Here is a 23,050-nt window from a genome sequence, read left to right as displayed (position 1 = left end):
AGAGACCTGTGCCAACCTCATTGGAGTGGAATCAATAGAGGGAGTCGGGACAATGGAGCATGGCATGGCAACCACTTCAGATGGAGGTGAGTGTACACATGAAAGTATGCACTGTGAATCTTCAGGTCCCCCCAAATGTGAGCCCAGATTCACCTCATGGATGCCCAAACATCCACAGATGCATACAACCCTGGCCATGTCAGTGTCAAACACAAACACACACACACATGCACACATCTCCAGAGACAAGTGCCACACACAACCATGCATGGATGAGCCACTGAACTGACACATCACCTGCATCCTTACCAATGAAGTCCAAATGCCCACAACTGCATTATTGACGTATACTGCATTAAGTACATAGAACCGTAACCAATGCAATCCCACTCTTTGTCCCCGACAGGCTCACATACAGACAGTGAGGATACTGCATCTCAGGCACCCCCTGTGAGTAAAAAATCAAGGGCACAGGACACAGAGGACACCCCCACGACATCAAGGGGCAAAGGTAGAAGAGTCCACATGCAAAGTGGCAAACATCGGTGGAGCGCCACTGCCAAGATGCAACTGTCCACACCACCAACAACTGCCCCACCTTCTGAGGTGAACCCACCACCACAGATCCCAGCCACGGAGGGCCCACCCTCAGCTGCAACTAGTTCCACAGGAGAGGCGGCAGCCACTGCACCACTCTCAGATGTGGAGGATATGACAGATTTCCACAAGGAGATGCACACCGCAACCCCCCCCGGACCCTTCGAGCCATCACCACAGCAGACACCTGGCTCCAGTGTACCTGGCGAGGACAACATGGGAGGTTTCAGTAGCCCACCGGTGGCTTCACCTGTTGTCCTGGTTGCATCAGAAGGCGCAGCAGCCACACCACCAGAACGCAACAGTGCCCTCGACCTGGCCAGCATCAGCTAGCCCCAAGAGGACATAACTGTGCTGGTTGGGCAGCATGTGGCAGAGGCTGCCCGTCTCAGGGCGGAGATTACCGAGACAGCCAGGCACTCCAGGGAGGCGATGGAGGCCTGTTCAAACAGGCTGTGTGGGGAAATTGTCCAACTTAGGGAGGTCCTCACACGGATAGCGGACGCAATGGACCGCCAGTTCCCACCACCACCACCACCAGGACAGTCAGCCACTTCCTCATCCGCCAGTTCGAGGCAAACAAGCCCCCTCCTCCACTTCTCACGCACCACCAGGCACATGTCTAGCCAGCGTCCTAATACTGGTGGTGGCAATGGCGAATAGGGACTGCATGGTCAAGCTTGCACGTGTATAGCTGGACGACAACATTGTGCCAGACACATAAGGAACTGTTGTGGGGGGTGGGGGGAACGGTGTTTTTGGGCTGTTGTTGGGGGCGGGGGGAAGGGTGTTTTTGGGCTGTTATAAGGGTGTTTTTGGGCTGTTGTGAGGGGTGGGGGGAAGGGTGTTTTTGGGCTGTTGTGGGGGGTGGGGGGAAGGGTGTTTTTGGGCTGTTGTGGGGGGTGGGGGGAAGGGTGTTTTTGGGCTGTTGTGGGGGTTGGAGGGAAGGGTGTTTTTGGGCTGTTGTGGGGGGTGGGGGGAAGGGTGGTGGGATGTTTTGGAACATGCACTTTTACATCTTTACATTTCTTAATACACTGGTGTTTGATCCATACACAGGCTTGGACTTCTTCATTGTGTATGTGTACTTTATTGGCGGCAGGGTCCATTGTGTGCTTCCAAACAGACACCAGTGCATTACTACCCATATCCATTCCTACAAAAAGAAAACATGTAACTCAGAATATTTGGTTGATCAGATGCTGTCTCACAGCACGTCCCTCCTGGCCATCCTATCTTGCATGACCTGCATCCCCGTTAACTCCATCCTCATCACCATCATCATCCTCATCAGGTGCTTCTATTTCTACGTCAGGGGGCAGTGGCACATTCTGTCTGATACACATATTGTGCAGCATGACACATGCCATGGTGATCTTGGCCACCTTCTCATGGCCATACAGGAGAGTGCCACCAGACCTGCTAATGCACCTAAACCGTGTTTTCAAAAGGCCAAAAGTCTGCTCGATCACGACGCAGGTACGGGTATGTGCACGATTGTAGTCCTCTTCATGCCTGTTCTGTGGGTTCCGTACAGGGGTAAGCAGCCACCTCTTCAGGGGATAGCCGGCATCACCTGTATGGGGGGACGAATCGGGTCTGGTTACTGTTCACCTCAAGAGCGGCCTGTTCATATCACACAAATTGACTTTGCATTGTGATTGAAGTCCACAATTAACAGCATGCATGCAGACGATCTGTGTGACTGCAATGTGCAAAGTTGAGCTCGACCCTGCAAGTGAACATTAATGCCTCCTAAAGTAATTGACATGTCCTGGGTGAGGCCCGGTCTTACGTGTCCCTGGGCCCAGACAGAATTGGTACCACACTGCTAGTGTACTGCCATTCAAACATTTATGTTGCCATGCTGAGAGGCATCACTTCAATGGTGCTATAGGTGCGTGGTACAATGCTATGGGTAGGGGTGATCCCTTTGCATGCACTCAAGGGCACATTGCATTATTGTGGTTGTGCAGTGCTGATTCTGTATGACTGTCTTGACGGCATGTAGGAGACTTGTGTATTTTGTGGTGTTGAATGTTGTGCAATGTGGATATGGATGGATGTTTAATGTTTCTAGAGCTAGATTTTTCGCTATGTTGTGTAGCTTATACTTGCATGTCGGTTCATCTCAGGTAGTTTGCGGCCTTCCCAGATGGACATTGGCGTACATGTGTATGTGCATTTGTCCTATGGACGACAAGCTACACCCAGTTGGAGAATGTATCCCCCCCAATCACACCCAGTTGGAGTATGTATCCCCCCCCAATCACACCCAGTTGGAGTATGTATCTCCCCCCAATCACACCCAGTTGGAGTATGTAGCCCCCCCAATCACACCCAGTTGGAGTATGTATCTCCCCCCCCAATCAGACCCATTTGGAGTATGTATCTCCCCCCCCAATCACACCCAGTTGGAGTATGTATCTCCCCCCACAATCACACCCAGTTGGAGTATGTATCTCCCCCCCAATCACACTGCCATGTGCTTGCCCTGCTACTCACCAAGTAGCCACGAACGTTGTCCGGCTTGTCGCTCCATGTAACGTGGGATGGTTGAGTTCCGCAGGACCATGGAATCATGGGTTGATCCGGGAAATCGGGCACAACAATGTGTGATTATCTTGTTGGCATCACATACCATTTGGACATTGATGGAGTGGAATTGCTTTCTGTTTCGATAGACTACTTCATTGTGATGTGGGAGCACCAATTCCACATGGGTATAGTCGATGGCCCCAATGCAACTTGGGATGCCTGCCAGTGAATAGAAGCCAACTTTGGTGTTTGCAATCTCCTGGGCAGTCCGTGTCATGAATATGTGTTCAGGTGCATGCCTCAGGAGGGCATCGAGTACCTGGTTCAGCGTGCGTGAGCATACTGGTTGTGAGATGCCATGCATGTGCCCCACTGTATGCTGGTAGGTGCCTGTGGCCAGGAAGTGGAGCACGGTCACCAACTTTAGTAGAGGGGGGGTGGCAGTTCTGAAGTCTATGAGGCTCACAATGTCATCATGTATCATGTACACGATGCTGGTGATGGTATACCGGTCCAGATGGTACAGGGTGTGTATCTGCTCAGGGGTTAGGTTAAATGGACTGGCTCTGATCCTGGGGATTGGTGGCTGCCTCTGTGGTATCACTAGGTGCTGTGGTGGCGCTTGCTGTGCCTGTCTTGCCCTCCTCCTCCTCCTCCTGCGTCTCCTCTGTGCTGCCTGTTGTTGTTGCTGCTGCACTGCAATCATGTCCTCCAGCCCATGTAATGCTGCTAGTATTGGGACCATCTTGGTGTGGGAAGGGGTGTGTGCAGGGGTGTGGTGTGCTCCTTTTGTGCTGCCACAGTCTCCATTGCCTCCACCTGTGCTGATTGTGTCCACCTGTGGCAGGTGGGAACACTGCTCTGTTCTCTTAACGGGTGGTTTGCGATGCTGGGATTAGCGCCATGGCGGTAAGGGATTTTGGGGGCTTTACCATGCCGCTATTGGCATGTCCGCTTGGCTTGTGATGGTGTGCTATTAGCGGCATGGTGTTATTTACGGGATGGAGGGTCGTAATTGGCATGGGGATTTAACGTTACCGGTATTCCATTACCGGTAACGTTGAATCCCTACCTCCTACCGTGTAATGAGGCCCTTTGTGTTGCTTTCCAGGATCAGAGGAGGGAAACATTTGATAACAAGCTAAAGACATTTTAGATGCAGATTCTTCAGGGACAGGAGCAGCTCCATTTGAGAAATATGGTACAAAGGGCGGGGGCAACCAAGAGGTTGAGCCGGAGGTCTGGTGGGTCTGCTGACATATCAATCGTAACAGGGAGGATATGGGTGACAACTACAGAAACCGAGACAGTGGGAACATTCTGATCAACAGCAGGCATGCGTAGCACAGGGCCAGCATGTGCAAGGATATGGTCAGACTCCTAGAGCCATGGCACCAAACCCTATAATTTGCATTTATTGTAAACATGAGGGCCATTAGAAACATGAGTTCCCATTCAGACCACAGAGACAACAGCAACAGGGTGGCACTATTCTGAATAATGTCCAGGTACCACAACAGGGAGAACAGATCCAAATACAAGCTGCTGGGAAGCATTAATGATCCCCCATTGACCAGGATTGGCCTTATGTACAATTTCAGGTTCAATTTCAGGTTCAGGCACTACCATGTCCGGTAGATACTGGGATAAACCAATCTGAATTGTGAGTGAACAAATGTTCTCAAGTTCCTACATCCAGGGAGACAGTAAGCACGGTAGGCATATTGAATATTATAAGATTGATACTTTTCCAGAGTATCTGATAACGAGGTAGGATATAGACACATTGCCAAACCAGTAAGAATAAAAGTTGATCTGTTTACACACCAGTGCACCTGAAATCTAAAACAGAAGCAGGGGTCACGCCAGTCATTGAATCTTTCCTGAGTCATGGGATAATAGTTCAGTCTAGCAGCATATGCAACGCCCCTATTTTTCCTGTGCAGAATCCAGGGAAGGAGGTATACCGTTTTGTCCAGGACCTATGTTCTATTAATGCCGTCATGATACCTTCCTTTCCGATGCTTCGAAATCCAGCAACCATACTGTAATGTATTCCACTGGGAGCCACACATTTTACAGTGGTTGGCTTGTGATTTGCTTTCTTCTCTGTTCCTATACATATTGATAGTCAGTACCTGTTTGCATCTCACATAGGGGGTATCCAGCACACATGCACCTGGTATATAGAGCCTCAGGGGTATATAGAGACCCCAACCCTCTTTTCACAGAAATTAATGAAAGATTTGAATGATATAAAATTGCCAGGGAAGTCCATGTTGATACAATACATCGATGATGTGTTAATCGCCTCTCCCTCATATGAGGCTTTTAAAGAAGATATCAAGGTCCTGCTAACAGCATTGGTAGGGAAAAGGCATAATGCTTCAAAGAAGAAGTTACAGTTGTGCGCCCCCAGGGTACATTATCTGGGACATGACATTACAAAAAGATGTCAGCTGATATCTGCTTTTTAGAAAGAGGCTGTTCATAATATTACACAACCACAACATATAACTCAAATTCAAGCTTTCCTATGTGCAGTAGGGTACTGCTGGCTATGGATCACCGGATTTGCCAAAATAGTCAAACCACTTCAGAACTAGATGCGATAGATAAGGGCGCCTTGGGGTGATTAAGGGAAGCTGTAAGATTTAGAAGCTTTGTGTGGGGGGCAACCATTTACAATAAGAATGGATCACACAGTGATGAAGGTAGTCTATGAAAACAAAGGGACAGTAAAAGGTATCTAGAAGTCTTGCAGGTTGGGTAACGCACATGCAATGTCATGACTTCAAAGTAGAAATAGTACCTGGTAAACAAAATGTGTTTGATCATCACCTGTTAAAGAGAAATGCAGGAGTGAGGAAGTGGGATGGAACAAACCAGTTAATGCCATGCACAATGGAATTATAGGAAGGCAGGAATGGGAAGCTGAGTGTGAGAATGACCAATGTGTCAGGTAGGCAAAGGAGTATGTTAGAGAGAAGTGGCCCAGAAAAGCCAAGTTGCGTGAGGAACTGTAAACTTTTTGGGAAGTGAGAGATAAGCTTAGCGTGGAGAACACATTGCTGTATCGTTCAGGAAGAGTTGTGACCCCGTATGGATTGAGGCACATATTGATTGACAAAGTCCACAAGGGTCACATTGGTACAACAAAAATTAAAGTGCTGCTAAAAGCAAACTACTGGTGGCCAGGATTTAGCAAGTATTTGGGGGACAGGCTCAAGATATGTGGTAACTATAACGAATTGGGAAAATTGGTAATTAATATCCTAGGTCCCATGGGAAAGGGATCTCAAATCGAATGTTATGTGTTGGTATTGGTGGATCTGTTTGCAAGGTGGGTGAAGGTGAAAGTGGTGACAGAGACTACTGGGAGGAGCCTGGTGATGTTTCTCAGTGATATATTAGCTAGGTAGGAGATTCTGTGTAGTATTTTAACTGACAATGGATGCCAAATTGTTGGGGAGGAGATTATTATATATTTGTGGAGAAGCATGGTATTAAGCACACGCTTCAAATTGTAGATTTCCACATAATGCTCTGTCTCCCTAAACATAATCCACCCCTAATAAGTGCATAGTATAGTCCTGTTGCAGCCATCCAGACACCACTGAGACATGTGTGACTAGCAGGGTCCTGTCCACCCTCACATAAATGTAATGGATGTAATGCACTCATGCATAATAACACCCCTCAATCTTCCCAAACCTGAACTCTGGTCCATTCTTCCCAAACCTGAACTCTGATCCTTTCAAGGGTATTCAACCAACAGCATGTTGGGACCATAATTATGATGAAAGGCTCTATACAATTGGCAGATGAATTAATGGCTAGGTATGTATAATGCACCACTTCAATGGACACTAGCTGCAGGCATGGCAACTCGCACACATCAGAATAAAGCAAGATATATGACAAAATATGGTCATTCTGGTCACATAATCTTCTTTCTGCTTACACCAGACCATGCCTCAACCGCTTTGACATCAGCATGCAGAGCACACCTATGACACAATTTGGGCACATTGAACACTTAACAAGTCTCTAGCATGCACACCATCTCGTGACTCCTCACCTCAGCACCCATCCACATGCCTAACCTCATGTGTTTCTCTATACCGGAGCCTGGCCAGCCTCGCTAAGCCTTATTTGGCCAAATACACACATGCATTGTAATTTTACTCCGTGGCCTCAAACATTCTGAACTTCGGTCCCTGAGGGCATTCCCACCACAAGCGCATTGAGGCTATAATAATGGTAAAGGGTGCTAAATAAGTGACAAATTAAATGGCTTTATCACCCTCATCATGTCAAGAATCGACTACTCCAACAGCCTCTACCTCCGGATGCCAGAAAAACCTCCTGAAGAAATTACAATGAATCCAAAACGAAGCTGCTGAACTCCTCCTCAAACTATCTAGAATTGATCACAGCACACCAGCACTAAAAATACTACAATGGCTTCTGATCAAACAACGTATCACGTTCAAAACAATGTGCATAACACACAGGGCAATCAGCTGACAGGAAGCAGAATTCCTGCAGGAGAAAATACCCATCTAGAAGCCAATCAGACTCCTCAGATCAAGCAATGAAATCTGCCTGGAACCAAAGCCATACGCCAGAAGCCAGAAAAAAATTAGGAAGCTCCTCTTTCTCCCACCTGGTGGCAAAAACCTGGAGCAACCTCCTCAAAGGAATAAGATGAACCTTTTGATCAAATTATACAAAAGAAAACAAACATGTTAAGAAGAGAGCTAAAATCTCTCAGGAAATGTGGTCTTGGGTAGAAAACTACTTGGTAAAATTGAAATGCCTGAAACAAAAATTCAAAATTTGGCTTAGGGTTACTGATTTGTTCAATTGCATAACAAAGACTCCCAGATGCTAGAGATACTAGCAAAGAAGAAGTCCCAAAGCTTCTGGAATGTGATTAATAATATGAATATATGCCAAAGTAGACATCAAAGCAATCCCATTCCAAAGGGAGATTGGGTTAAACATTTCAAAGTGTATTCAAGAAATCCACATGAGAAAAACCACTACTCCTGGAAGACTCTAAGTGGGATCTAACCATGTCCCTGGAACTGATTCAACCAATGATCAAGAAATCTTCTAATTCCAGGACTGCAGGCCAAATTGTTTTTCAAATGTTGTCCTTAAAGATAAACCTTTATTATTATCTACAGTTTTGTTTATTTTATTTACATTAGTGTTAATGGGAAGAAAACCTCTGGTTTCATGGCATAGTGCCATTTTTCTACCTATAAATAAGAAGGGAGATAGGACTTGTCCAAGTAACTATCACCCGCTCTCCCTTCTTGACAGTGAGAGTAAGATATTTGCCGGCCTGGTACTGCGAGATTTAGAGATCTGGGCAACACAGTCTGGCAGACTGCAGAAATATCAGACCGGTTGTCGTAGGGGGCTAGGTACAGAGGTCAACAGACTTGTGGTCGTCTGTCAAAGAGAAGAATCATTAAGGATAGGTAAAATTACACTTTATACAGACTTTGATTTCACACAGACAACCGACTGGGTCAATCATAATTTATTATGGCGCACACTGAACATTTGGTAGATTTTTTTTTTTTTTTTTAGATTTATATGATTTTTTTATTTATATGGTGCATATCCCAGGGGAACCAAGTAGCAAGCTGCATCTAGGTGCAGATTGTATCTGTAGAGGTAGAAAAGAACACCGTGCACTAGCTATTCAATTAACCCAAACAAGTATGTTTTAGCTGTTTCCTGAAGACCATCAAAGATTCAATTCTTCACAGTTGTGATGGAAGTGAGTTCCAGGCCTGAGGACCAGCCACAGAGAAGCGCCTATCCCTGCAATGGGTAGTTTTAGACGGGGGATTACCAAAAGGCCTTGATCCATAGATTGTATTGAGCATGCAGGGTTGTGGGTCTTATTTGTTTAGATTAGATATGGTGGTGCTAAACCACACAAGCACTAAAATGTAGACAAAGAAACTTGAACTAAATCGGCAGCCAGTAGAGGTCTCTGAAACTCAGAAACTGACACTTTCCAAAGTAGCAAACAAATCAGACGCACTGCTAAATTTTGGACTGCTGCCAGACACTGCAACTGATATTTTGGACTACCTACCAGGAGCACACTGCAGTAGTCCAACCTGGGACTAACAAGAGTACCTACCACTGTTGATCGATCATGCTCCGGTATAAGAGAGAGAAGGTGCTTGAGAGTCTTCAATTGGAAATATACAGACTTAATGGTCTGATTCACCTGCAGATTACTACCCAGGATGTATTGCCAAATACATCTTCGATCGTTCTCTGAATCTGAGTATTTGGAAGCAATTCCAAATAGTGTGGGACATGTAATTATCGGAAAGAAAGTTGACGATTTATTTTTTTAACTAAAAACAATGATTTCAGTCTTGGTTAGATTCTGATGGAGTTTATTCTCAAGTATCCACAATCTGATTATTTCGGCACACTTCTGAATACACTCTGCTGCCTCCACAGATTTTTTAGGCTGACATCGATCTGTGTGTCATCTGCATAAGAATGATACTGAAGATCAAACTGAACAAACATTTTTAACAATGGACAGATATAATGATTGAACAATATGGGTGACAGGAATGAACTCTTGTCAGAATTTCAGAGAGGAAAGGATTTATATTTACTTTTTAGAATCAATTGGTTAAGAAAGAGTCAAACCATCGCATTACTTTGTCAGAAACCTGTGCCAAAAAGGTTAATCTGAAGCTGAGTATAATAAAGTCCACTGTATCGAACATGGACAAGCATACTGATGTTCACCTTGTCTGCCCCTTGTCGGCATTTTCAAGTAAATCATCCCAGACCTTTAGTAAAGCAGTCTCGGTCCCATGCCCTGGCCTAAAACGAGACTGGCGTGGATTTGAATGTTATTAGCTTCCACATGGTCTTGGGGTTGCATAGTTACAACTTTCTGAAGGATTGTCATTGGCCATAGTAGCCCTGCAATGGGGCAATAGTTGGCAAGCATTTTATGGTCCAGGGTAGGTTTTTTTTAGCAACGGTGGAAGGTATGATTTCTTCAATTCCTCTGCCACAAAACCTTGGTTGAGTGAGGCATTTACAAACATCGGAATGGGTTCACTTAGTGCCTGTGCATTTTGTTTTGCCAAATATGCCAGAACTGGATAATACGTAAGGTTGGTAGGTTTGAGGAGAGAGAGTCATTTCTCAATGGTTTTTTTCCCCACCGGTGAGAAGTTAAACTCAGATAGATGAGACTTACAGAATCAGACTTCATTAAAAAGGCAACCGAAGTCAGTTGAGCATCAATATTCACTCTAACCTGATCTATTTTTTTAAGAAAGAAAGTGTTAAACTCATTAGCCGTCTTCTGGGTAGAGGCACACAGGTATTTATACAGTCAGGATTTGATAGATTTCTGTTAGCCATAAAGAGTTCCTTCGGCCTATTTGCTGCCGAGTTTATTTGTTTTTGTAGGCTTAACGCTTTTGCCTGTGTAATCCTATCTTTATATATTTTTAAGGCATATTTAGCTGATATATGGTCTTCGATAGCCCTGGTCATGCGTCATTTCTTTTCCATTTTCCGATATTGGCTCTGAAAATACTTCAGTTTCCTAATGTTTATTTTAGTGTTTTTGACAAGTGCAATATTATCAAAGTTCGCTTGTAGTTGTCTCATCAAGCTTGTGTAGGCCTCTGCACCCACCGTAATATCATATGTCATTGATACATGACTCATACGCTCAGTGTCGGAAATGCGATCAAAGTCTTTTTTATGACGTCAAGGCTCTAAAACAGACTTTCTTTTGCTTCTATTTATATTTGACTCTATGGTCCAGCTAAACCAAACCATGAAATGATCTGACCAACTCACTGGTTTGATATCTCCATCCGGCAAATTAAAAGCCCCTGAACAGTATAGGGTCAAAACAGTGCCCACTTATATGTGTCGAGTGATCAGAAAGAATATGGAGAAGATGTGAGTCCAGAATATCATTTAGATGTTTGCAATCACTGTTATCTGGCTCATTACACCATATATTTAAATCTCCTAGAATAATAATCTTTGACTGATTACTGGCTTATACCCTTAAATAGGTATCCATGGTGTCAAGACAGGCAGTGGCCGATCCAAGAGTTCTATTAAATAAAAATATTTTAAGAGAATCATTAGGAGTAAATTGATAGCAGATGCCTGCTCCTCTCGATCTTGGTCAGTCTGCATGAGCAAACCATGCTGTAAGTGAGGTTCCGTGGGCATTTGCATAACTACGAACTTCTGGATACAGGATACATCTTTACAAGAATAGGCAGTGGTGAAGAAATTTTACCACCGTTGCTGTTATAAAAATGTTGTCTGAAGAAAGTGTTGTTAAGCTAAGATGGTAATGTGTTATTTAGGCAATATCACATGAGGAGTGGGGCATTAGTGGGGGCATTACTGGTAGGGTAATGCCCCTGGGCCATAGTTAGAAGCCTGAGCATTGTGAGGGCTTTAACGTTGTCCCGGGAGCATTATGCGACAGGTAATGCCCCCCTCCAAGGGTTTTATGTTTTTGTTGCTAATCTTTTTGTTGCCTTAAAAACGGTATATTTTTGTAAATTTAAATGATTAGTGGTTTTTTCTTGTTTTTTCTGTATTTTTTGTAAGGATGAGTATGTGTAACCAAAATCACAATACAAATAAATCAATATAACAACACAGTGAGAACCCAAATTAATTCTTATAATGTGAATGATCCTTACAGTGGTCAGAAAAGAGTTGTATTCCTTTCTGAGCTAAATCAGTGTCAGTCAAGAACAACGGTTTGGGACAACAACACCCACTATTGCTGTATTAACAACCCAGGTCCTGAGTATGTCACTCTTCTAAATTGCTTGAACGTATATCACTAAGGTCTGAAGTATTCAAACACAAACTATATTGCCAGCATGCCAGTAGTTTGTAGTAGAGACCATTATGAGTTTCTCTTATTGTTTTTCCAATGTAAATGTTCTGAAATGATGATTGTGCTTGAGGAGTTGAACAACAGCATTATCCATCCAACTGGAAAATATTCGTAAGACTACACCCATTCTCCAGCAATAACAAAAGAGGCACCCTTTCAAAGGAGGAAAAAAATGAATTTACTTTCAGTCATTCTCCAGACAATAGCGAGTGACAGCTAGTCACAGATTTTTGAAAGACGAACAGCATATTTCCGACATCTTTGCTAACATTTTTCATTTTTCTTCCGGACTTTATACCTGAGAAGATGAGGTGTAGAGATTAGGCAGAGCAGCCAACTCTACTTTATAATTGTTTCAGATAGCGCATTGTTACTTTCTCCAGAAACTATACGTTTTTTAAAGCCACACCAATGGCCATTAGGCCCTTTACAAATGACATGATGAATAAAATATCAGCTCATACTGTTGAGCCTGCCTGATTTGATCGACAGTTTTGAAACAGATTTCTTTAGGTTTTCACAGCTTTTAATGCTTTTCCAATTGTGTTTTTGAAAGGGTTCCAAATAGTTCCCAATGGTGCCGGCTTCCCAAATCCCCATATTTCATGCAGCTGTAAAAAAGCCTAACAAGGGAGTACATTTTGGTGTAAATTAATCTATGTTGTCACGGGTCTTAATTAAATTCTGGTTTGTTTGTAAAGAGTTCATGAAGAGAGTTTAAACGTTTCTGCTGCAGAAATCTTAATTTATCTTGCTTTTGGGAATGATGCTTTGTCCCCAAACATATTTTAGAAGAAATTAGTTTGTTTTTCAATCTAATTTCCTCACCTTTGGCCAGCGCAAGCATACTCCTCCTCTCCCACTTGGAGCATTCTTGGAAATAATGTCACACAGAGCATTCCCTTGCCATTGATATAGTGAAATACAAGAGTCGATTCATAGGGTTTTCCCATTTTCCAATGGCGGGAAAGGTTTGGTGTGCGCATTGTTGGACCCCTCCGCGTTATCATACTTTCCTGTCTCTCTTCGTCTCATACTTCCTCCCCTTGGTTGTCACCTCTGAACACTGCTTTTAGTGACAGCCAAAGGCTTACCACATGAAAATGCATTTATTGGAACAATAGCTTGCCTGTGTCATCATACGTTTATAACAAAGACAAACAGTAAACCAGGCCATGAACAGTTCATAATTAGGCAATATAACCATAGGAGGCGGGGCATTACTGTAGGGTAATGCCCCCAGGGCCATAGTTAGGAGCCCGAGTGAAGCAAGGGTTTTAGCCTCAGGGAAAATACCTGACCAGTAATGCCCCTCCTCCAAGGGTTATAATGCTATTAGTACCCGGCATGTCATACCGGGGTACTAATAGCAGTTTTTCTCAAGTTGAGCTACAGCGCTACAACCATTTCTCCACTTGAGAAAATAAAGCAAAGGAAAAGGCCGCCAGGGATCGGGGAGAAGGGACTACATGTAGTCCCTGCTCCCCTTTCCATGGTGGCCATTAATACAAATGTAAAAAAAAGTAAACAAACAAAATGGCAGCCATGGTAGGGGCGAAGGGACTACACGTAGTCCCTTTCCATGTTGGCCACTCGTGGAAAGAACTTTTGGAGGCAGCAGTGCTCAGAGCCTTGTCGGGCAGGTCAATGAGTTTGCTTTTTTACAAGCTCATTGACCCTCGCCGGGTACTAATGTACACAATTAAATACGCATTTGTTAGCATCAGCATTCTCACTTGATTCCTCATCGCTCAGTGTGATAGAAATTAGGTAAATGAAGTTTTGATACAAGAGTTACATCCATCAGATAATGAAGCTGTCAAACCCAAGATAGAATAGGTCAAATATGATATCCGCAGTTGCCAGATATCAGCAATCATGCATGCTATAAACGCATTCACAAAAATGGAATTGCAAAACCTCTCTACACAATAACAGAAAAGGGAGTCAGACTGAGCCTGTGGAGTCCATGAAAGTATGTGTGAGCCACTAACTACAAAACCAAAAAAATTAAAACACAGTTTGAATAATATATAGGAAAATGCACCTGTACAATATATTATAATGATATTGCGAGTTACAAAAGAGTTATGTGACCAAATAAAGGAACGAGGCCTAGGGATGAGTTTGTTTATAAGGTCACATAAGTTCACAACACTCTAGGGTGATTTATAGCCTTATTGTGAATTGGGTGGTTCTGTCAAATGCAGCAGTAATACTGTTTACTGCTGCATTACCGCACCACCCAACTACAAGTTTGGGGGTAAAGTGGATGAAAGATCTCCAGCAATAAGCTGCAGTCATGTCCACCACTTACCACCCAAGCAGTGGTATTACCACTGGCAGAATTACCACCAGCGGTAATACCACCAAAGTCCCTCAAGTAGTCCTATGGCCTCCATTTAATGGGGACTAACACCGTCAAATGCTTTTGCTAGATATTAAGATATCCATGATAACTTTCATTTAGATACACATTTAAAAAACATGAAAAATGTACATTTTTTTAATCAACTAAAATATGTTACGAAATATTATATTATGCTATATGGTATTTGCATAGCACAACATGCCCCGGGTATGACCTCAAAGTAATGTGGTGTGAATGCCTTTGGAGGACTGGTAGGAGAATTGAAGGCAGATTTTTTTAGAATGCGTGTGTGCTTTATGCCAGCACAAAGGTACGGAAGGGTGGCTAAGTAGCGACCCATTGAGATGTGACTAGTGGATGGGTACTGTGATAGACTGTCAGGAGTGTAGGCGAGACAAGGAGACTGATTATCTGCCCAGCTGGACCGAATTTTTGTCGAGGGACTCAGTTGTATTCTAATGTCAGAGATGATGTGTGTCGGAGTAGTGAATTGCTGCAGATTTATGTGGGTGAGAGGTCGTGCCCCGGGCAGGATACAGCTATGTTCATTGAGCGGGAGTGCTATACTTACCATAGGGTTCAAAATGCAAGCCTACAAGGCTGCCCCTGTGGTAGAGATGCAAGCTCATGTCAGAAAACAGCAAGATTCGAAGTGAATGCCTACAACACTGGCCTGTGTGAAAAGAGGCAAGGTAGTGGCACAAGCAGTAGCTAGATTCAAAATACATCCAGATCCAAATTAAAGGCCCATGGCACCATTGTAGTCGAAAAGTTGGAAAGCAGCAGCACACAGCAGTGGCTAATTTCAAAATACAGCTAGATTGAAAATACTGGCCTACATCATTATCCCTGTGGAAAGAAATGCAAAGTAGTGCAACAAAACAATAGCTAGAATCGAAATTACAGATCTATAGTAATGCTAAGGTTAAATAACAGTGCTAAAGGGTACACACATAATGGCCCCTTATCTGATTGTTGCAGAAGACAGGGGTTGTGCCCTGTGTGAGAAACCAGAAGGTGTCTTACCCACTACTCCTCGACAGTTTAAACAAAACCCATCGCATATTCGAAAGTCTTCGATGTTGATATCTAGGGGATCCAAGCATTAACCAGGGTGATCCATGGTCTGAGCCTGAACATGGGAGACCAGGTGTAAACATTGTGATATCAAGAGAATCCAAGCTCGAACAAGGGAGATCCATGGTCTGAGCCCATATAAGGGAGACCAGGCGTAAACATTGTGGTAAAAAGGGGGCCCAAACCTGAAGGAGGGAGACCCAAAATAAACATTGAATGTGCATATGAAGATCCTGATAGGAATGGAATGTAGATACCTGTTTGTTATGACAGGCCCTCTGAAGTAAGAGACTGTCATTGTAAAAGAGACTTTGGCAGAAGGCCCTGATATTTATGCTTTGAACTGTATCCTCGTGGGAGAGAAGCCAGAGTGTGTGTGTAGCTTGAACGTGCCACCTTGCTCTGTGCTGAAAATGTGGGGAAGGGAAGCCAATTGCTCAACCATCCTGACATATTATTTCTTGAACAATTTTCTTTTTGTATACACTATTGCCCCGCACCATTTTGTATTTAGAAGTAAGTATTGGCAATTGGTTTATTATTATAGGCCCTTTTATTTTGACAGAGACTCAACTCACTTGCCCCTGAAACATTTGTAAAATTCATTTGAAAACCCATCTAGGCTCGGCACATCTGTTGTATCTCAGTTAATTTTGGAATCTTTCCTCAGTCCCTGCAGAGATATTCTGCTGGTTTAGAGAGTGGAATATGAACAACCAAAGGACGTTTTTAATATCACCATCATTTGTGATTTGGCTCCTAAAGAGAACTGTAGACTATTCATAGCTCAGCATTTTATTGGTTCAAGTTCTGAGCTAGTAGCGTGCCTCTTTTCTCATCTCATATCACTCAGGATTGGTTCTTTGTGATTAACAAACTCTATGTTGTCTAGCGTTAATTTGTGTGTTTCCACTGATTGCACTCTTTATCTCCCAATGCCTCTAAGCACATTTTGTGGCCAGGTTCTCTCTTTTCTGTTTCAGGACTCCAACTCTGAAAATGCATCTGTGCACAAAAAAGAAAACCTGTACTGGAGCCATCAGAGTGGAATCCAGCACAGGCAGGTAAAGAATCTTCATGCCAATTGAGAATGAGACACTTAGCACCCAACCTGACAATCCAAGACAGGGCCCGGGTCAATAGGAAACATGCAGAATGCGAACCAGGACTGAGGAATGACCGTAGCAGGGAGAGGGAAAGGAACAGAAACCCTCCCCAAACTGAAATACACCAACACTAAACAACAACTGAGAAAAACCACAAAGAGAACGAGCAGCCTGAGTCCCCGGCTGCTAACATATCAGATATAGTTTCTGAAACCGTACTGAAAAAGGGGTAGGGGATGAGTGTTTGTTGAAAGCTTCTCACCTCTGTAACACAGATGTTGCAGAAAAGACAGGCAACATTTATTGCAAAGTCAAGTGAGTGATGTAGCCAATGGATGGGGCATGTGGGGATAGAACCAGCAGTGCCACAGTATAAAATGAGATAGAAGGAAAGGCTGAGTGTGGTTTGTTTGGGTGAAGTAACAGTAGGTGAAGGTGGACCGAGGGACCATACAGAGGATGGATGGAGCACTGGAGTACTAGAGAGCATAGTGTAGGTGAGGGTTTCCGTGAGGCTCGGTAGTACCAGTGGTGTGTGGGTAGTGTAGTATTGGAGAAGGGGAAGGGCTCTATAGAAGGTGATATATGAAGAAAGACAGTAGGATAGTGAGAGACATTAAAGATAGTAGACAGGGGTGTAGGAGTAGCCTGTGAGAAGGGTTCAGGAGAGAATCGGGGAGGGTGTGAGAATTTTTAGAGGGAGTGTAGTGGGAGTGTGAGCAGGGCACTCTATCCTTGAGTATGGGGTGAGGCAAGGGATGTTGTGGGAATAGCAGTGCAGAGAGAACAGTAATAGTGTGGAGAGAATAGTCATAGGGTGGAGGAAGGAATAGTAGTGTGGAGGAGGGAGTAGTAGTGTGGAGGGGAGTAGTAGTGTGGGGGGAGTAGTAGAGTGCTGGAGGAAGTAGGAGTGTATTGGTGGGACTAATAGCATTGAAGGATGGAGGAAGGAAATAGAAGGACTGAGAGACATCAGAGGGACTGAGCTGAGGGACACAGGGGGAGAGTAGAAGGATGTGATTAGCGGGGGGAAGATAGTAGCAAGAGAGAGGGAAAGGAACATTTTGGTGTAAAATTAAGATGGGGGCTTGAGGCTCTAACAGCACATCCATACAACACCCTTAAAAACTAACCACTGGATAGTGTAAGGTTGTCTAGAAAGTCCATGAGGGTGCTTAAGCAGAAAGGCCTTGTGCCCATAGCTTAACATATCAGTCTGTTTAGTATTTATCATAATTAGGGAGTAACAAGCGCTATATGCTAACCGGGATTTAAAGATGCTTGAGTTAGGGAGGAGGTTCTTCTAAAGGAGCTAGGAATGGCCTGCCCTAGCAAGCCTTTTCACCCTTTCCAGCCCAGTGCATTTCATTATTCCATCTGCCTGTCCTAAATCTGTATGGACTACTTGTGTTGTACCAATCACAGTGTTATAGTAAACCAGTCATGCCATTGGTTCAACATGGTATGCTATTAATCAGTTACCAAGCAGTCATGGAAACACCACTTAGCATCTTATCTGTAATGAATAATCTGAAGGAAAACCAAGTGAAACTTCAAACAATTCAATCTACAGCGCACTCTGTTATATCCAGGGCCCATACGAAGAAGGTCACCAATCCCCTTTACAAATGCAATATTCCTGCCTCATTTTAAACTATTAAAGAAATATGTATTTCTGAAAGTCATTGTTAAATACATGGTTGCCTTTATGTAAATACAATGGTAGACCCCCTGGGATATTGTGGCATGAAATGTGATATTTTGGTTCACAAAAAAGAACAATTTGGGGCAGCCTATTGCATTTTTGCTGCATTATTAATATTATAGCATTCCTATTATGCTGTGAGTAAACTTGTTGCACTGTTTTGGGGCAAAACCGAATTACCTTTACTGTTTCAAGCACTGTACATTGAGAGAGGTATGTTTAAAATAAAATGTAATACTTTTCACAACATATTAAAAGCACTTGATCAAGTTGTTAACATTCTTGGTGCTCCTCATGGACGTAATTTCACCAAAATACCAGGGGTAGCGCAAGTGACATTACACGACCCTTGACCGACCGCACCTGAAGTGACATCACGGGATCCGTTGCAACACGACCTTTCAACCTCAACAAAACAGTAAGTGGCATCACATAGCATTGTTTCAGAGTACACTCAGAAAAATATGGTTACAATATCACTTTAAAATGATATACATTTCATACAAGAATGGATCACCATATGTGTCATTAATATCAGTGTGTATAGGCCCATATTACCAAATCACTGTGAATGCATGCAGAGGTCCATGGCCAAACGATAATGATGTGTTTTAGCGCTACATATAGAACAAATATACATACAATATCACCCAACCTGAGTTGGTACTCATTTATCAACTTCAGCAGGATGAAAGGTTGAGTTGACCTGGCTGGGAGTCGAACCTGCAACCTGCAGATCACACACACATTACAGCATCCGCTGCTCAACCCACTGAGCTATTTTACCGGCTATAGCTATCAGAAAACCAAACATTCCAGAAACAAACAGTCACATGCTTCTGGTCACAGCCCATAAGCCTCAATTTAAAAAGGGGATTCAAAGGAGACCACAGGGGTAGGAAGGAAGACCTCGGGAGTTGCAGTTGCAACCCCTGGCCACCCCTAAATGATGTCCATGGTACTCCTCATCATAGGTCTCTGAATGTTGGATGTTTTGTGAAAAGGTCCTCAGACCTACAACCAGAGAAGAACACAACATCATATTGCTGCTGTTTGTAGTGTAGGAACAAAAGTGCACTGATTGTTCTCTCTGCACGTGACCACTGTCTGGCAGGTCAACATTATATTATATATTTTTCAGGCACAGCTCCACCTCACTGATGAGGCCCAACAAGGCTGAAACACTTGTATGGGGTTGCTGTTGGTACTCTTGTTTAGAAGGGAATTGCCATAGCATTTCGGTGCTGGACTGCCCATGTGGGCGGGACAAAGACTGATATGCGCTTGCTACCTTTTTTGTATTATATTATATATGATGTTACTTATTTCTGCATCAGCAGAATTTACAACAAAGCCTTTATATGCTCTGGCAGCCTGGCAACACACATTGGTGATCAGCATTGTTATGCCAGAAAAGTTTAATGCCAACTTTATTTCCTTCTTTTTTAATTTAATATAATGGTCTTATATTTAAGATCTTTCAGACACAAATTCCACCATACATATAATAAATTAAAGAGCAAGAAGAGAGAGAGAAAAAAATAATAATAAGGATGTATCATAATACAGTGGATTCTATTCATTCCGCTAAACAACATAAAATAATGTATACCTTTATGCAAATAGGGCAAATTATGTTTAAAAGTAGCTTCTCCTTCCCACCACTATCAGGACAAGTGGCTTTTACAGCCTCAACACCCTCCCAGTCACCTATTCCAAAACACCTTGTATCCAATTTAAATAAATCAATAAAGCATACGTAATCAATACCCGGGTTAATTAATTCATTAGGAGCATCTCTATACACCGCTATAACTTGGTCAAATGGTATATAATGTATTTGTAATTGTCCATCATATACTTATTCCAAAAAGACCATTGAATCCAGATCGATTGCCTTAGTACCTTTATATTCATTTAAGCACATTATTTGTTTATCATTAAGTATAATGCACTCAATCAAAAGGTGACTAGTGCTTTCCATGGCTCTTGTTTCACAAAGTCTACATGCTCTCCTGTCCCTAGCAATATTTCACCACACTGTGGTGCCCCGATGAATTCTATTTGTAGATAATGAGCCTCATTACGAGTATGGAGGTAACCATGCCGCTTTTAGCGGCATGGCTACCCCCATACCGGGTACTGGGTCCGGGTTCCAGCAATGGGGATTTACCGGCCCATTCCGACCTTGGAGGGCCCGGTTATTCACTTTCCTGGAACCCGGACCCGGTGAATCCCCATAGGGCTCAAATGGGAATCGGGAGGATGCTAACAACGGGCCCGTTAATGACTGGTTTTACCAGACGTCCTTAGTGGGACCCGCGAGCAGACCTCGTAATGAGGCGGTAGGGCGTTAATGGCGCGGGCAGCTCTACCGGCACTGCTAACCCCCTACCGCCTGGGTCGTATTGAGGCCCAATGTCTTCTAATGGTTGAATTGGGAAACTCTTGTATATACAGTGGCCATTTCCCTGCGGTAGGTATGCATTTATAATATTCTGCGGCAAGTGATTTTGTCTCTAGATTGACCTTGTTTTGTTCTTAATCAATCATCTTGACATTTCTTTTAATTTTTGATTTGCATGAGCTCTCAGAAATCTCTAGGCTGGAGTCAACCGTTTCTAGATATTCTTTCCAGTGTAGGGCTTCACTAATTATGTGCTTCAAGGTATTTTCCAGCTATGACATTCAACATAGTTGATGTATGCAAGTGTGTCTGTTTCAGTTTCTGTTTTTTAATTAACATGTATCAACATTGTATCACCAAGGAGTTGATAGATATCATCAACCTACTCTGCCCTCAGGTATTACACAGGTGTGCTCTTTGCTAGACAGTACATAGTGTGCAAGCAATAGTGTGCCTTTTTATCTAGATCAGTCCCCTGTCCAATCAACCAAATTTCAGACCTGTATAATACAGTCGGGTGTATTTTTAGCAAGAAGATTTGTCTTACAGATTCCATTGTTAATCTTACATATCTCATAGAAAATGGGCCTCATTATGAGTTCGGCAGTAACCCTTTCGGTGCTACTGCCGGGTTGCCACCAGACCCGTAATATTTTACCAGTGCCTGACTTCCTAGTGGCACCAGTTTATTACGAGTCTGGCGGCCCAGGAAGTCAGGTGCCGGCAAATTGTAAGTCCCCATTCCCATAGAGTCCTGTCAGACTCTATGGGAATGGGGACACGGAAGCACCGGCATCATTAGCAACATTGCGTTTGCTTCCGTGAACAGTCTTTCTAACATGGCCTCAGTGCCCGGCAGTGCCCGCATGCTTCCGTGAACAGTCTATCTACCATGGCCTCAGTGCCCGGCAGGGTCAGACATGTCCATTTTTGCTCGATCTGCTTATCCCAAGTTAAGTGACAACTGCCCATATTCACTTGGTATTTTTAATGGTCATCCACTTCCACACTAATGTTATTTAATAAAATTTTAATGAGCAAGGTGATATGCTCCATTGATGGAGCTTGTGCCACAAACCCAAACTACTAACAGTATTGAATGCAGAACTACAGTCCACAAAGGCTCCGTATAAGGTCTGTTTATATCTGTTTTTTTCCCTGTTAGACCATAGTGACCAATGCCATTATATTTGCCGATGTGGACTGTCCAGTCCTGAATCAATTCTGATACTATGGAATTATGTTATGCGTATAGGCCCAATCTTGTAGTTCAACCAACAAGCCTTTCGCAAATATTTTAGCAGGTGCATCCAACATAGCTATAGCTACAATCCTATAGCTAGCAGGTGATATTCATGGGCCACATTTCTACACATGTATGTTGATTCTGTGTGTGCATGACTCTGGTAATAATCCTGCGAGGCTAATGTTTTGAAATAGTATGTGTAATATTTTCATCAAATTACCTTGCACTCCTTCAGTAATTTATTACACACCGTGTCAGGTCTAGTTGTTCAGGATTTTCTAATTGTACTAATGATTTTCTCAATGCATAAAAGTGTGCCCTTGTAGGGCCATCTGATATTTCCTAATTCCGGTAAGGGGGTAATAACAGGTGTCTTGCCTTAGTGCCAATCGTTCCGGGGACATACACCTAAACTGCCTGAGGATTTGCAAACTCCAAGTGTCTTATGAACTCCTGAACTAGAACCTCACTCACTCCAGGGATAGCACAGTGCTCATTCTTATACTGTGCTAGTATGCCGTGCCATATTGGATTGAAAAGGAACTTCATACCAGGCTGACCATCACCTATTGGCTTTCTTACTTTGTCAAAAACATTTGTTGTCTGTGTGATGTGTTTTTCTGCCCAGTCAAATCGGTTCCATCACCCAAGTCAAAAAAAGGCCACAGTGGTGCCAAAGTTAACAATGAAATATTAGTTAAGTTCATCACAAGGTCTTCCAGAAATTTGTACACCTTCATGGCCACAGGTGTCTTTCTCTAGAAGATTTATGTTAAGTACAGGGTATTCTGGCATTTGTCTGTCCCCATCTAAAGCTGAAGTTTAATGCCGTGTGTTGATCTTGCCACTCATTATGCTCTGAAGGTTTTCCAAGGAATCATGGGCTGTTTTGCTGAGGTTTATCTCAGATTCCACAAATCCTGCACACATGTGGGCATGTTTACAAAGGCAGAGAACTGCTGCAAATCAGGAATCCGAAGGAAAAATGCAGAGCTATCACTGCATGGGACCTCATTTCGCAAGTCTCAGTCTGGAAGGAATACTGCA

The sequence above is a fragment of the Ambystoma mexicanum genome, chromosome 1q (genome assembly GCF_040938575.1).
Source record: "Ambystoma mexicanum isolate Mex_15411 chromosome 1q, UKY_AmexF1_1, whole genome shotgun sequence".
Lineage (NCBI taxonomy): Eukaryota > Metazoa > Chordata > Amphibia > Caudata > Ambystomatidae > Ambystoma > Ambystoma mexicanum.
Note: the sequence above shows the minus strand (reverse complement) of the source record.